Source organism: Anser brachyrhynchus (assembly GCF_964034855.1).
Source record: "Anser brachyrhynchus genome assembly, chromosome: W".
NCBI classification, from domain to species: domain Eukaryota; kingdom Metazoa; phylum Chordata; class Aves; order Anseriformes; family Anatidae; genus Anser; species Anser brachyrhynchus.
The window spans coordinates 876804-892436 of NC_137704.1; positions in this window are offsets into that span (position 1 = coordinate 876804).

Here is a 15633-nt window from a genome sequence, read left to right on the forward strand (position 1 = left end):
GTATACCATGGTCCTTGAGGGAAGTATCCCACAAGTGGGTTTGCCTTTTCCCATGGCAGGAGCAACCCACACCGCCTTCCCCATCCACTTTCCTACATGCACTACGGGGACTTTGGCTCCTCCCACCGTGTGTAGGGGTTTTGTTTCAGCAGGACCAGGATGGATGTGAGACCCTCTGGTGTTAACTAGCCAAGTGGCTTCTGGTAGGTTTATGTCCCATTGTTTCCATGTCCCAGCACCCAATGGTTGTAACATAGTCTTTAATAGTCCATTGTACCTCTCAACCTTCCCAGAGGCTTGTGGGTAATAGGGGATGTGACATACCCACTCAATGCCGTGCCTCTTGGCTCAGGAGGTGACAAGATTGTTTAGGAAATGACTCCCATTGTCAGACTCAATTCTCTCTGGTGTACCATGATGCCACAGCACTTGCCTTTCTAGGCCCAAGATAGTGTTTCAGGCCATGGCATGGTTTACGGGGTATGTTTCCAGCCACCCAGTAGTGGTAAGTATGTACCGTTTGCCTTGGCAGGTTTGTGGGAGTGGTCCGATATAGTCAATTTGCCAGGCCTCACCATATTGAAACCCTAGCCACCTCCCCCTGTTCCAGGGAGATTTTACCTTCATGGCTCTCTTGATTGCAGCACATGTCTCACACTCATGGGTGACCTGTGTGATGGCCTCAATGGTCAGGTCCACCCCTCGATCACGAGCCCATCTGTATGTGGCATCCCTCCCCAGATGTCCTGATGTTTCATGGGCCCATCGAGCTACAAACAGCTCACCCTTACGTCCCCAGTCCAGATCCACCTGAGCCACTTCAATTTTTGAAGCTCGATCCACCTCTTTGTTATTCTGATGTTCTTCAGTGTGATGTTCTTCTCTGCTGGTGTGGGAAGGCACGGGACCGCTGCACATAGAATGCATTCTATGATTGATAGAATCATAGAATCATATCGCCCTCAGCCTTAAAAAGTCTGGGAAGGGAGGCAACCAGTGCGTGAGTACCACCTACAGCGTGCTGCAGTGATGGGTGTGAGAGCTCGTGCGGCATGGCACAGGAATTCTACCCCTCCTAGCTAGGAATTCTACCCATCCTATCTACTGGCAGTCTCTGTGACTGCAGTTTTTGCCATGGTCTGCATCAGGCAGAGACCTTGCCCCAAAAAGACTGTGGTGAGCCAAACAGAGGGCCTGTCCTGAACCGTGGCTATACAGGTCTCTGGCTGCAGGGAGTGCCAGTCTGCTGCTGCCAGGTGAGGGCAGCAGGTATTCCACCTGTGTGAGGTGCGAGCCGGTGGAGGATCTGCTCAGCATGGTGGCAGAGCTGAAAGAGGAGGTTGAGAGTCTGAGGGCCATCAGGGACTGTGAGCGGGAGATCTGCTGGTGGAGAACCAAGGAGAATTTCTGTCCTTCACTTGATGCAGCAGGGAATGTGATCACTGAGAATAAGGAAAAGGCTCAACGCCTTCTTTACATCAGTCTTTAATAGTCAGATCAGTTATCCTCAGGGTACTTTACACCTTGACCTGGAAGTCCCCTGTGATTCAGGTAGAGAATCATCCCCTGTGATTCAGGAAGAGACAGTTAGAGACCTGCTTCTCCATCTGGAATGTCACAAGTCCATGAGACCAGATGGACTCCACCTGAGGGTGCTGAGGGAGATGGCGGATGTGACTGCCAAGCCACTTTCCAGCATATATCAGCGTTCCTGGTTATCTGGAGAGGTCCCAGAGGACTGGGGGCTTGCCGATGTGAGTCCCATCTACAAGAAGGGCCGTAAGGAGGATCCGGGGAACTACAGGCCAGTCAGTCTGACCTCATTTCCAGGAAAAGTTATGGAGCAAATCATCTTGGGTGAGATTACATGGCACGTGCATGGCATCCAGGGGATCAGGCCCAGCCAGCACGGGTTCATGAAAGGCAGGTCGTGCTTGTCCAACCTTATCTCCTTCTATGACCGTGTGACCAGACTGGTAGATAAGGCTGTTGATGTAGTCTACCTAGACTCCAGCAAAGCCTTAGACACTGTGGTGGTTTTACTCAGGTGGGCTGCCGAGTTCCACCACGGCCGCTCTCTCACTCCCCCTCCTCAAAGGGGAAGGGGGAGAAAATACAATGAAAAGGGCTCAAGGGTTGAGATAAGGATGAGGACATCACACAGTCATTATTGTGACGGGCAAAACAGGCTCAGAGTAGGGAGATAGTAAGATTTATTGCCTATTACTAACAAGCTAGAGAAGCGAAAAACAAAGGAAAGAAACCAAAAGCACCTTCCCCCCCATCCACCCTCTTCTACCTCCTCCCCCCGAGCGGCACAGGGGAATGGGGGAATGGGGGTTATGGTCAGTCTATAGCGCTTCTTCTCCGCTGCTCCTTCTCGATCACTCTCGTCCCCTGTGCTGTGGGGTCCCTCCCACGGGATGCAGTCCTTGGTGAACTGATCCAGCGTGGGCTCAGCAGGCACAGGCAGCAGCTCTTCAAGAACTGCTCCAGATATGGGTCCGTACCACGGGGTCCATCCCTCAGGAGCAAACTGCTCCAACCTGGATCCCCCACGGGCAGCAGCTCCTGCCAGGTCACCTGCTCCTGCATGGGCTCCTCTCCACGGGCTACAGGTCCGGCCTGGAATCTGCTCCAGCGGGAATCCTCCACAGGCCACAGCCTCTGTCAGTGCAGGTCCACCTGCTCCACTGTGGCCTCCTCCACGGGCTGCAGTGTGGAACCCTGCTCCACCGTGGTACTCCATGGGCTGCAGGGGGACAGCCTGCTTCACCATGGTCCTCACCACAGGCTGCAGGGGACTTCTGCTCTGGCACCTGGAGCACCTCTTCCCCTCTTTCTTCACTGACCTTGGCGCCTGCAAGGCTGTTCCTCACTCTTCTCACTCTCACAGCTGCTGTGTGTCGCAGCAGGTTTTATTTCCCTTTCTTAAATTTGCTCTCACAGAGGCGCAAAACAACATCACTTATTGGCTCAGCTCTGGTCAGCAGTGGGGCCCTTACCTAACATGGGGCAGCTTCTAGATTCTTCTCACAGAAGCCACCCCTATGGCCCCCTGCTACCAAAACCTTTCCACATAATCCCACTACAGACACGGTCTCCCATGGTATTCTCCTGGGGAAACTGGCTTGCCGTGGCCTGGACAGGTATACTCTTCTCTGGGTAAAGAACTGGCTGGAGGGCCATGCCCAGCAGGTAGTGGTTAATGGAGTTAAGTCCAGCTGGTGTCCTGTTACAAGCGGTGTTCCCCAGGGGTTGGTACTGGGGCCTATCTTGTTTAATATCTTTATTGATGACCTAGATGAGGGGATTGAGTGTACCCTCAGTAAGTTTGCAGATGACACCAAGTTGGGAGGTAGTGTCAATCTGCCTGAGGGTAGGGTGGCCCTTCAGAGGGATCTGGATAGGCTGGATTTCTGGGCTGAGGTGAATGGGATGAGGTTCAACAACGCTAAGTGCCGGGTCCTGCACTTTGGCCACAATAACCCCATGCAACGCTATAGGCTTGGGGCAGAGTGGCTCGAAGACTGTGAAGAGGAAAAGGACCTGGGAGTGTTGATTGATGCTCGTCTGAACATGAGCCGGCAGTGTGCCCAGGTGGCCAAGAAGGCCAATGGCATCCTGGCCTGTATTAGAAAGAGTGTAGCCAGCAGGAGCATGGAGGTGATCGTCCTGTACTCAGCTCTGGTGAGGCCGCACCTCGAGTACTGTGTTCACTTTTGGGCCCCTCGCTACAAGAAAGACTTTGAGGCCCTGGAACGTGTCCAGAGAAGGGCAACAAAACTGGTGAGGGGTCTGGAGCACAAGTCTTATGAGGAGTGGCTGAGGGAGCTGGGATTGTTTAGTCTGGAGAAGAGGAGGCTCAGGGGAGACCTCACTGCACTCTACAACTTCCTGAAGGGAGGTTGTGATGAGGAGGGGGTTGGCCTCTTCTCCCAGATAACTAATGCTAGGACTCGAGGAAATGGCCACAAGTTGCGCCTGGGGAGATTTAGATTAGATATCAGGAGGAACATTTTCTCTCAAAGAGTGGTCAAGCACTGGAACGGCCTGCCCAGGGAGGTGGTGGAGTCACCGTCCCTGGTGGTGTTCAAGAAGCGCCTGGACGAGGTGTACGAGATATTTAGTAGCATAGTGGGTAGAATAGGTGACAGGAGGACGGTCAGACTAATGATCTCGTAGGTCCTTTCCAACCTTGTGTTTCTATGATTCTGTGATTCGGTAGTGCAACTCTTGGGCATATAAGCATCTACATGACGTACCTTTACAGCCAGGTTTTCTACCCACACAGCCATATCTTGCCACAGGGTAGCAGCCCAGATAGGTTTGCCTCTATGCTGCCAGTTGCTCTGTTTCCATTGCTGTAACCACCCCCACAGAGCATTTGCCACAATCCATGAGTCAGTGTAGAGATACAGTACTGGCCATTTTTCTCTTTCGGCAATCTCTAGGGCTAGTTGTATGGCTTTCACTTCTGTATTCTGACTTGACTCACCTTTCCCTTCCATGGTTTCCACAACTCATTTTGTGGGACTCCGCACAGCAGCTTTCCATTTCCGATGGCTCCCTGCCACATGGCAGGATCCGTCAGGGAACAGCACATACTGCTTTCTGTCTTCTGGCAGCTCCTTATATGGTGGTGCCTCTTCGGCCTGAGTTACCTCTTCTGCTGGTACTCCGAAATCTCTGCCTTCTGTCCAGTCCATGCTCTCTTCCAGGATTCATGGGTGGTTGGATTCTCCAATTTGAGCCCCCTGTATAATTAACGCTATCCACTTACTCCACGTAGCATCAGTTGCATGGTGTGTAGTGGGGATTTACCCTTTGAACATCCAATGTAACACAGGTAGCCGTGGTGCCAAGACAAGCTGTGCTTCTGTACCCACAACTTCTGAAGCAGCTCGAACCCCCTCAGACGCTGTTACCATCTCCTTTTCAGTTGGGGTGTAGTTGGCTTCTGATCCTCGATAGGCCCGGCTCCAGAACCCCAGAGGTCGACCTCGAGTTTCTCCTGGGGTCTTTTGCCAGAGGCTCCAGGTGAGGCCATGCTCCCTAGCTGCAGTGTAAAGTATGTTTTGCACAGCTGGTCCTGTATGGAGAGGCCCAAGGGCTACTGCATGAGCTATTTCCTGCTTGATTTCTTCAAAGGCCTGTTGTTGCTCAGGGCCCCACTCGAAATAGTTCCTCTTTCGAGTCACTCGATATAGAGGACTCGCAAGCTGACTATAGCCTGGAACATGCATTCTCCAGAATCCCACAAGGCCTACGAAAGCTTGTGTTTCTTTTTTGCTAGTTGGCGGAGACATAGCTGTTATTTTGTTGATCACATCCATTGGGATGTGGCGACATCCATCCTGCCATTTTACCCCCAAGAACTGGATTTCCTGTGCGGGTCCCTTGACCTTACCCTGTTTAATGGCAAAACCAGCTTTCAGGAGAATGTAATTATTTTCTTCCCTTTCTCAAAATCTTCCGCTGTGTCACCCCACACGAGGATGTCATCGCTGTACTGCAGGTGTTCAGGAGCTCCCCCCTGTTCCAGTGCGGTCTGGATCAGTCCATGGCAAATGGTAGGGCTGTGTTTCCACCCCTGGGGAAGTCGATTCCAGGTGTACTGGACACCCCTCCAAGTAAAAGCAAACTGTGGCCTGCACTCTGCTGCTAAAGGGATGGAGAAAAATGCATTAGCGATATCAATTGTGGCATACTACTTGGCTGCCTTTGATTGCAGTTCGTACTGGAGTTTTAGCATGTGCAGCACTCAGCAGTGGCGTGACTTCATTCATAGTCCACTGTTAGCCTCCACTCTCCATTAGACTTTTGTACTGGCCATAAAGGACTATTAAAGGTTGAGTGAGTCTTGCTGATCACTCCTTGGCTCTGCAGTTGACCAATTAGCTTATGGATGGGAATCAGGGAGTCTCTGTTGGTACAATATTGCTGCCTGTGCATAGTTGTGGTAGCGATTGGCACTTGGTGTTCTTCAGCTCTCAGCAACCCCACAACAGAAGGGTCCTCTGAGAGACCGGGCAAGGTAGACAGCTGCTTAATCTTTCTCTTCTTCAGAGACCTCCTCCCTCCCTTGAGGGTGCTGGGTAGTGTTAATTAATGTTTTATAGGCATAAGCCAGGACCCAGCACAGTGCAGCAAGTTGTCATTCTCCGGCATTGTCAGGGTCAGTGCATACAACTCTCAAACATTCTATTGGGTTTTTAGGATTTTGCACTTGTCCAGGAGTGAAGATCAAAAATATGGAGACAAGCGTGACAGGTACCTGCCCATATCCTCCCACACAACTTGCCACTCACCACCAGACTGTCTCAGGGCAAATTCCTGGGTGAGATTTCTAACTAATTGATTAACCTTAGAGAGAAGAGGAAACACATTATGCAGACTTAGCAACAAGAGTATATCGGTTACACATGGATATTCAAAGTACTCAAAATCTGTTGTAATTAGCCCACTGTGAAAGAAGGAGGAGGTACCATTCCTGGTATAATTCATAAACTGACTTCCAGATGAGGAAAGGAAGGCAGTGCAATCCTGAATATTCTCTAGAAGATAATTTCGAGGAGACTGGTAAAATAAAACTAATATTCACATTTTAAAGGAAATGTACAGCACTGAAGAGGCTTTCAGGGTAGGGTGTAGCTGCATTACCTGAGCGTTCCCTAGGCTTCCAACCTTAGATGCTATCACAGTGGGGGAACCTGGTGTGCTGGCTCTAAGGAACAGTACAGAGCATAGAGTGGAGTAGAGACACCACGGCTAGGCTCTGTGACCAGGTGGGGACTCGATTGTTCTTGTGCACACTGAGACCGATAAGCTGCACTTTTTGCTACCCTGAGCCAACGACCTGTCATGTTTTGACAAATTCTGTACTCTAGTGTACTTTTGCTCATTATAATATCATCATAATACCAAAACACACCTCCATCCCAAAAGCTACCCACCTCCAAGGTGCGACCACCCCTCACTGAGCACACGCTCTGAATTTCTCGGAGCCTATACCTTTAAACAGAGACGGGAAAACTTTTCATCAATCATAACTAAGATATGCTTGACTAGAGTCACTCAAGCTCCACCTAAAAGATAGAAAATAATATAAATTGGCCTAAGAGAGAGGGGATGTCGGGGAAGATACTATCATTAAGATACCACCGTCAGGGGAGATACCATCACGAGGGAATACACCATCCCGAAGACCTCCTGACTCCTGGGATCAGTCGACGGGCTGAGCCTCTCTTCCCCCCCCCCCCCATTGGGACGCCTTTGGGTGAGATTTGAACACTTGGTTATACTGTGTGTCTCCGCGGAAACTTAGAAATCTCTATAGAGTCTTTGTGCCTTTTAATGTGTTAATTTCCAGGCTGCGCACCTGTGTATTTCATGCATGCTAGCTTGCTTTTGCAGACAACAAATTATCGCTGGCAATCCAAAGAACCTGTGTACCTGTTGCCATAATAAATTGCACTTAACTGCATTGTTCCTAGCCGTGATAGTTCTCATTGAACACGACTAGAGTAAGGGTGGTTATATGTTATTGGTGAATCCGTGACCGTGGTAGTTCAGTGCTCTGAATCTGACCAGACCCATATCGGTTAATGCGTTATTGGTAAATCTGTGATTGTGATAGTTCAGTACCCTGAATCCTACCAGACCCGTAACGATTAATCGGCTACACCCCTTAACGCGACAGAGACCCAAATGATAACAATGCAGGGCCTGAATGCCAGATTAAACCCAAGGTTAGTGCTTGACACCACAGCGAATTAAAAAAAAAAAAAAAAAAGAACACAGATTTTAGCACACTCTCCAATCAGATATAGAGTAGAAGGGAGAAAATGGCATGGATTACATGAGACATGATCAAACAGGAAAATATTAACAGAAAACTGAACATGGTGACTAGCAAGTAAGTGTGTTAGTCTTAAGCGTTTTAATCAATTCTACTGTTATCTCAACCCTTTGAGTCCCACGTTGGGCACCAAAAAGAACTGTGGTTTTACCTTGCTAGGCAGCTGAACTCCACCACAACCACTCTCTCACTCCCCCTCCTCAGAAGAGGAGGGGAAGAAGAAAAGGAATGAAACAGCTCACAGGTTGAGATAAGGATAATTTAATTAAAGGAAAAAATAATTATTAAGGGAAAAATATTATTAGTTAAATAATTTATGTTTAAATGTAAGTTTAAATAATTTCACGTAGCCGTTGTTCGGGAGGACAGACGTCTTCACGAGAGCCCACCCCTCCCCTCTCCTTCCTTTTTGCACCTTTTATTGCTAAGTGTGACATTATATGGTATGGGATATCCCTTTGGTTGGTTTAGGTCAGCTGCCCTGGTGATGTTCCTTCCTCACCTCTTGCCCACCTCCAGCCTGCTGGCTCTGGGGGGGTTACAGAATCACAGAATCACAGAATCACAGAATCACAGAATCGTCTAGGTTGGAAGAGACCTCCAAGATCACCCAGTCCAACCTCTGACCTAACACTAACAAGTCCTACACTAAACCATATCACTAAGCTCTACATCTAAATGTCTCTTAAAGACCTCCAGGGATGGTGACTCAACCACCTCCCTGGGCAGCCCATTCCAATGCATAACAACCCTTTCAGTAAAGAAGTTCTTCCTAACATCCAACCTAAACCTCCCCTGGTGCAACTTTAGCCCATTCCCCCTCGTCCTGTCACCAGGCACGTGGGAGAATAGACCAACCCCCACCTCTCTACAGCCTCCTTTAAGGTAACTGTAGAGAGCGATAAGGTCGCCCCTGAGCCTCCTCTTCTCCAGGCTGAACATTCCCAGCTCCCTCAGCCGCTCCTCGTAAGACTTGTTCTCCAGACCCCTCACCAGCTTCGTTGCCCTTCTCTGGGCTCGCTCGAGCACGTCCAAGTCCTTCTTGTAGTGAGGGGCCCAAAACTGGACACAGTACTCGAGGTGCGGCCTCACCAGAGCCAAGTAGAGGGGGACAATCACCTCCCTAGACCTGCTGGCCACACTGCTTCTTATGCAAGCCAGGATGCTGTTGGCCTTCTTGGCCACCTGAGCACACTGCTGGCTCATATTCAGCTGACTATCAACCAGTACTCCCAGGTCCTTCTCTGCCAGGCATCTTTCCAACCACTCATCTCCCAGCCTGTAGCGCTGCTTGGGGTTGTTACGCCCCAGATGCAGGACCCGGCACTTGGCCTTGTTGAACTTCTTACAGTTGACCTCAGCCCATAGGTCCAGCCTATCCAGATCCTCCTGCAGAGCCTTCCTACCCTCGAGCAGATCGACACACGCACCTAACTTGGTGTTGTCTGCAAACTTATTGAGGGTGCACTCAATCCCCTCATCCAGGTCATCGATAAAGATATTGAAGAGGACTGGCCCCAGTACTGAGCCCTGGGGGACTCCACTAGTAACCGGCCTCCAACTGGATTTGACTCCATTCACCACAACTCTCTGGGCCCGGCCATCCAGCCAGTTTTTAACCCAATGAAGCGTACCCCAGTCCAAGCCACGAGCAGCCAGTTTCTTGAGGGGAATGTTGTGGGAAACGGTGTCAAAAGCCTTACTGAAATCAAGGTGGACCACATCCACAGCCTTTCTGACATCCACTAAGCGTGTCACTTTGTCATAGAAGGAGATGGTCATGTATGAAGTTCAACAAGGCCAAGTGCCGGGTCCTGCACCTGGGGCGCAACAACCCCAAGCAGAGCTACAGGCTGGGAGATGAGTGGCTGGAAAGCTGCCTGGCAGAGAGGGACCTGGGAGTATTGGTTGATAGTCGGCTGAATATGAGCCAGCAGTGTGCCCAGGTGGCCAAGAAGGCCAACAGCATCCTGGCCTGCATAAGAAGCAGTGTGGCCAGCAGGTCTAGGGAAGTGATTGTGCCCCTGTACTCGGCTCTGGTGAGGCCGCACCTCGAGTACTGTGTTCAGTTCTGGGCCCCTCGCTACAGGAAGGACATGGACGTGCTCGAGCGAGTCCAGAGAAGGGCGACCAAGCTGGTGAGGGGTCTGGAGTACAAGTCTTACGAGGAGCGGCTGAGGGAGCTGGGCTTGTTCAGCCTGGAGAAGAGGAGGCTCAGGGGCGACCTTATCGCTCTCTACAGTTACCTTAAAGGAGGCTGTAAAGAGGTGGGGGTTGGTCTGTTCTCCTACGTGCCTGGTGACAGGACGAGGGGGAATGGGCGAAAGTTGCGACAGGGGAGTTTTAGGTTGGATGTTAGGAAGTACTTCTTTACCGAAAGGGTTATTAAGCATTGGAATGGGCTGCCCAGGGAAGTGGTGGAGTCACCATCCCTGGAGGTCTTTAAAAGACGTTTAGATGTAGAGCTTAGCGATATGGTTTAGTGGAGTACTTAGTGTTAGGTCGGAGGTTGGACTCGATGATCTTGAGGTCTCTTCCAACCTAGAAATCTGTGATACTGTGATACTGTGAGATCAGGTTCGTCAAGCAGGACCTGCCTTTCATAAACCCATGCTGACTGGGCCTGATTGCCTGGTTGCCCTGCAAGTGCCACGTGATGACACTCAAGATAATCTGCTCCATGAGCTTCCCTGACAGAGGTCAAACTAACAGGCCTATAGTTCCCCGGGTCTACCCTCTGACCCTTCTTGTGTATGGGCATCACATTTGCTAGCCGCCAGTTGACTGGGACCTCTCCTGATAGCCAGGACTGCTGATAAATGATGGAAAGCGGCTTGGCCAGCTCCTCCGCCAGTTCTCTCAGTACCCTCGGGTGGATCCCATCCGGCCCCATCGACTTGCGTACATCCAAGTGCTGTAGCAGGTCGTCAACCATTTCCTCATTAGAGGAAGTCTTGATGCTGTGCCAGTATTGCTCAGCAGCAGACACAACACTGGTGTGATACCAGTGCTGTTCTAGCTCCAAGTGGAGAGCACAGCACTGTATGGGCTGCTGCAGGAAAAGTTAACTCCATCCCGGCCAGACACAGTACAACCTCCACCCCTTATTCCATAACATTTGTGTCACTTTCAGGTCCCACATACTTTAGTAAGTAAGTATTCTCTTCACCATTGTTCCTTGTCCTTTAACAGATTTACAGATAGGTACTTCTTTTCATTCTATAGGCCTTTCTCAAAAAATGTTCATAAGAACTAGTTATGATTTAGGCTTCATCTATCATAATAAGTGATATTAAATAAAACAAAATTAGGACAGAATATACAAAGAGGGTATCATGGGATGAAGGAAAGGTCACTGGCAAGAGAGCACAGAAACCTTCAAAATAGCCCTGGCATAAGCCTGTTGGTTCATCTGTGTTGCACACACAGGGCACTACCACCAGCTTCTGGATACAGGCTGCTGGAGAACCCACCGCATCTCACCTAATGCCAATGAGGTCATAGCCCTGCAGGCGTGCGTACATAAATGATATGGATGAAGGATTATAAGGTGTTTTGATTAAGTTTGCTGATGATACTAAACTTGGAGGAGCTGTTGACTCTGTTGAGGGTGGAAAGGCCTTGGAGAGATCTGGACAAATTGGAGAGCTGGACAATCACCAACCACATGAAGTTTAACAAGAACAAGTGCTGGGTACTGCACCTGGGACGGGGCAACCCTGGCTATATGTACAGACTGGGCGACAAGATGCTGGAGAGCAGCCCAGCAGAGAGGGATCTGGGAGTTGTGGTTGACAGCAAGTTGAATATGAGCCAGCAATGTGCCCTGGCAGCCAGGAGGGCCAACCGTATCCTGGGGTGCATCAAGCACAGCTTTGCTAGTCAGTCAAGAGAAGTGATTGTCCCGCTCTACTCTGCGCTAGTGCGGCCTCACCTCGAGTAGTGTGTGCAGTTCTGGGCACCACAGTACAAAAAGGACGTGAAACTATTGGAGAGTGTCCGGAGAAGGGCTACAAAGATGGTGAAGGGCCTAGAGGGGATCTATCTATAGAGGGCCTCGTCTGCTTGGTCTCCTTGATCAGGTGCCTTCCCTGTAATCCTGACCCATAAGATGTCAGCTCCTCATCCATTCCCAGGCAGAGCTCCATGCACTCCAGCTGCTCATTGACATAGAGGGTGATGCTCCCTCCTCGCCTCACCTGCCTGTCCTTCCTAAAGAGCTTGTATCTTTCCATTCCAACACTCCAGCTTAACTGAATCATTTAACCAAAACAGTACTAATAATAATAATAAAAATATTTCTTCACCCATTGCCCATTATGTTCGTCCAAAAAATCACGCAGGGCAACAGCAGCTAGACGCTTGATAACATAATGATCAGAGAAAATACTCTAACACTCACCTTTTTAATAGCCACAATCTGATTGGTGTTCTTATCCCTTGGTTTATGGACAGTAGCAAACTACAGAGAAAGTGATAGTCTCTCATGACGACAGCAGCAGGTATACTCACAAGTAGCATACCATGCACTGCTGTGTCAGAAGCTTGGGAATTGCTATGGTAGATATGGCCTCTGAGCCACCCAGTCCCAGGCTGGAGAGTAGCCCATGTCAGGACTTCCCCTCAGGAGGCCATGAGATCCTGCTGCCACCGTGGTGATAAGGAACAACCTGCCTCCCCCAGCCACCTCCTCAGCGTGAGGCCAGCCCTCTCCCTCTATACCTGCAGCACCTCCCACCTCACTGCAGCCACTCCACTGACAAGAAGGCAAACACCAAGGTAATTTGGTTGCCTCAGTAAGCTGCAACTGCATTAGATAACTGTGGTGGTTTAACCTGGTCAGCAGCTAAGCCCCACAGAGCGGTTCGTTCACCCTCCACCCTCCCTCTCTGGGATGGGGGAGAGAAACAGGAAAGTGAAGCCTGTGGGTTGAGATAGAGACAGTTTATTAAGACAGGATAATAATAATAATAATGATAATAGTACGACTAATAATAATGTGTACGAAACAAGTGATGCACAATGCAATAGCTCACCACCCGCTGACCGATGCCCAGCCTATCCCCGAGCAGCCGGCCCCCCCACCCCAGCTAGCCACCCCCATATATTGTTCAGCATGACGTCAGATGGTATGGAATACCCCTTTGGCCAGTTTGGGTCAGCTGTCCTGGGTCTGTCCCCTCCCAGCTCCTGCTGCACCCCCAGCCTGCTTGCTGGCAGGACAGAGCGAGAAGCTGAAAAGTCCTTGGCTTGGTGTAAGCACTGCTCTGCAACAATTAAAACATCAGCATGTTATCAACATTCTTCTCATCCTAATCCCAAGCACAGCACCCTACCAGCTACTAGGAGGAAAATTAACTCTGTCCTAACTGGAACCAGGACAGATATCTACCCCTTATTCCATACCATTTATGTCATGCTCAGGTTACACTCTTTCCAATACATTCTAATTAATCACCATTTTCATCTATGATATATAGCAATCATGGTAGTGATGACATACAGTATTATATAATAATTAACATACTACAATTCAACTCATGGGCTATTCTCACCCAGTATCAAATCCCCTTGAGGTACACACCGGACTTCCCCATTCTTTTGCATTACCCACCAAGTGCATCCAGGTCCCTGAGCAAAAGCAATTCCATGAATGGGTTTGCCTTTTCCTGAGGCAGGAGTAGCCCAGAGTGTTTTACCCAGCATGTTTCTTACGTGCACTACAGGAACTTTATCCCCTTCTACAGTGCGTAACAGGTTTGATTGGGCAGGTCCAGCTCGGTTGGCAGATCCCCTAGTATTGACTAACCAGGTGGCCTTTGCCAAATGTGTATCCCAATATTTGAATGTCCCAGCACCCATTGCTTTCAGTGTAGTCTTCAACAGTCCATTGTATCGTTCAACTTTTCCAGAGGCTGGTGCATGATAGGGGATGTGACACATCCACTCATTACCATGTTCTTTGGCCCAAGTGTCTATGAGGTTGTTTTGGAAATGAGTCCCGTTGTCTGACTCAATTCTCTCTGGGGTGCCATGTTGCCATAGGACTTGCTTTTCAAGGCCCAGGAGAGTGTTCCGGGCGGTGGCATGGGGCACAGGATATGTTCCCAGCCATCGGGTGGTTGCTTCCACCATTGTAAGTACGTGGCGCTTGCCGTTGCGGGTTTGAGGGAGTGTGATGTAATCAATCTGCCAGGCCTCTCCATATTTATATTTCAGCCATTGTCCTCCATACCAAAGAGGCTTTGACCGCTTGGCTTGCTTGATTGCAGCACATGTTTCACAATCATGAATAACCTGTGCTATAGTGTCCATGGTCAGGTCCACCCCTTGATCACGAGCCCATCTGTATGTTGCATCTCTACCTTGATGGCCTGAGGTGTCATGGGCCCATCGGGCTATAAATAATTCACCTTTATGTTGCCAGTCCAGGTCCACCTGGGCCACTTCAATCTTAGCAGCCTGATCCACCTGCTGGTTGTTTTGATGTTCTTCAGTAGCCCGATTCTTGGGCACCTGAGCATCTACATGGCGTACCTTTACAACCAGGTTCTCTACCCGGGCAGCAATATCTTGCCACAATGCCGCAGCCCAGATGGGCTTGCCCCTGCGCTGCCAGTTGTTCTGCTTCCATTGCTGTAACCACCCCCACAGGGCATTTGCTACCATCCATGAATCAGTATAGAGATAGAGAACTGGCCACTTTTCTCGTTCAGCAATATCTAAAGCCAGCTGAATGGCTTTCACTTCTGCAAACTGACTCGATTAACCTTCTCCCTCAGCAGCCTCTGCAACTCATCGTGTAGGACTCCATACAGCAGCTTTCCATCTCCGATGCTTTCCCACAATACGACAGGACCCATCACTGAACAAGGCATATTTCTTCTCATTTTCTGGTAGCTCGTTGTACAGTGGGGCTTCTTCAGCATGGGCCACCTCCTCCTCTGATGATATCCCAAAATATTTGCCTTCTGGCCAGTCCATAATCACTTCCAAGATTCCTGGGCGACTGGGGTTTCCTATTCGAGCCCGCTGAGTAATCAGTGCAACCCACTTGCTCCATGTAGCATCAGCTGCATGATGTGTAGAGGGGACCCTTCCTTTGAACATCCAGCCTGGTACCGGCAGTCGGGGTGCCAGGAGGAGCTGCGCTTCAGTACCGACCACTTCCGAAGAAGATCGAACTCCTTCATATGCTGCCAATATCTCCTTTTCCGTTGGAGTATAGCGGGCTTCAGATCCTCTGTATCCCCAACTCCAAAACCCCAGGGGTCGACCTCGAGTTTCCCCAGGTTCTTTCTGCCAGAGGCTCCAGGTGGGACCATTCTCCCCGGCTGCGGTGTAGAGCACATTCTTTACATCTGGTCCTGTTCGGACTGGCCCGAGGGCTACTGCATGAACTATTTCCTGCTTAATTTGTTCAAAGGCTTGTCGTTGCTCAGGGCCCCATTCAAAAGCATTCTTCTTACGGGTTACTTGGTAGAGCGGGTTTACAATCAGACTGTAATTTGGAATGTGCATTCTCCAAAACCCCACGACACCTAGGAAAGTTTGTGTTTCTTTTTTGCTAGTTGGTGGAGACATAGCTGTTATTTTGTTGATCACATCCATTGGGATTTGACGAAGTCCATCTTGCCATTTTATTCCTAAAAACGGAATCTCTTCTGCAGGTCCTTTGACTTTGTTTTGTTTTATGGCAAAATCGGCCTTCAGAAGGATTTGGACTAATTTCTTCCCTTTCTCGAAAACTTCTTCTGCAGTGTCACCCCACA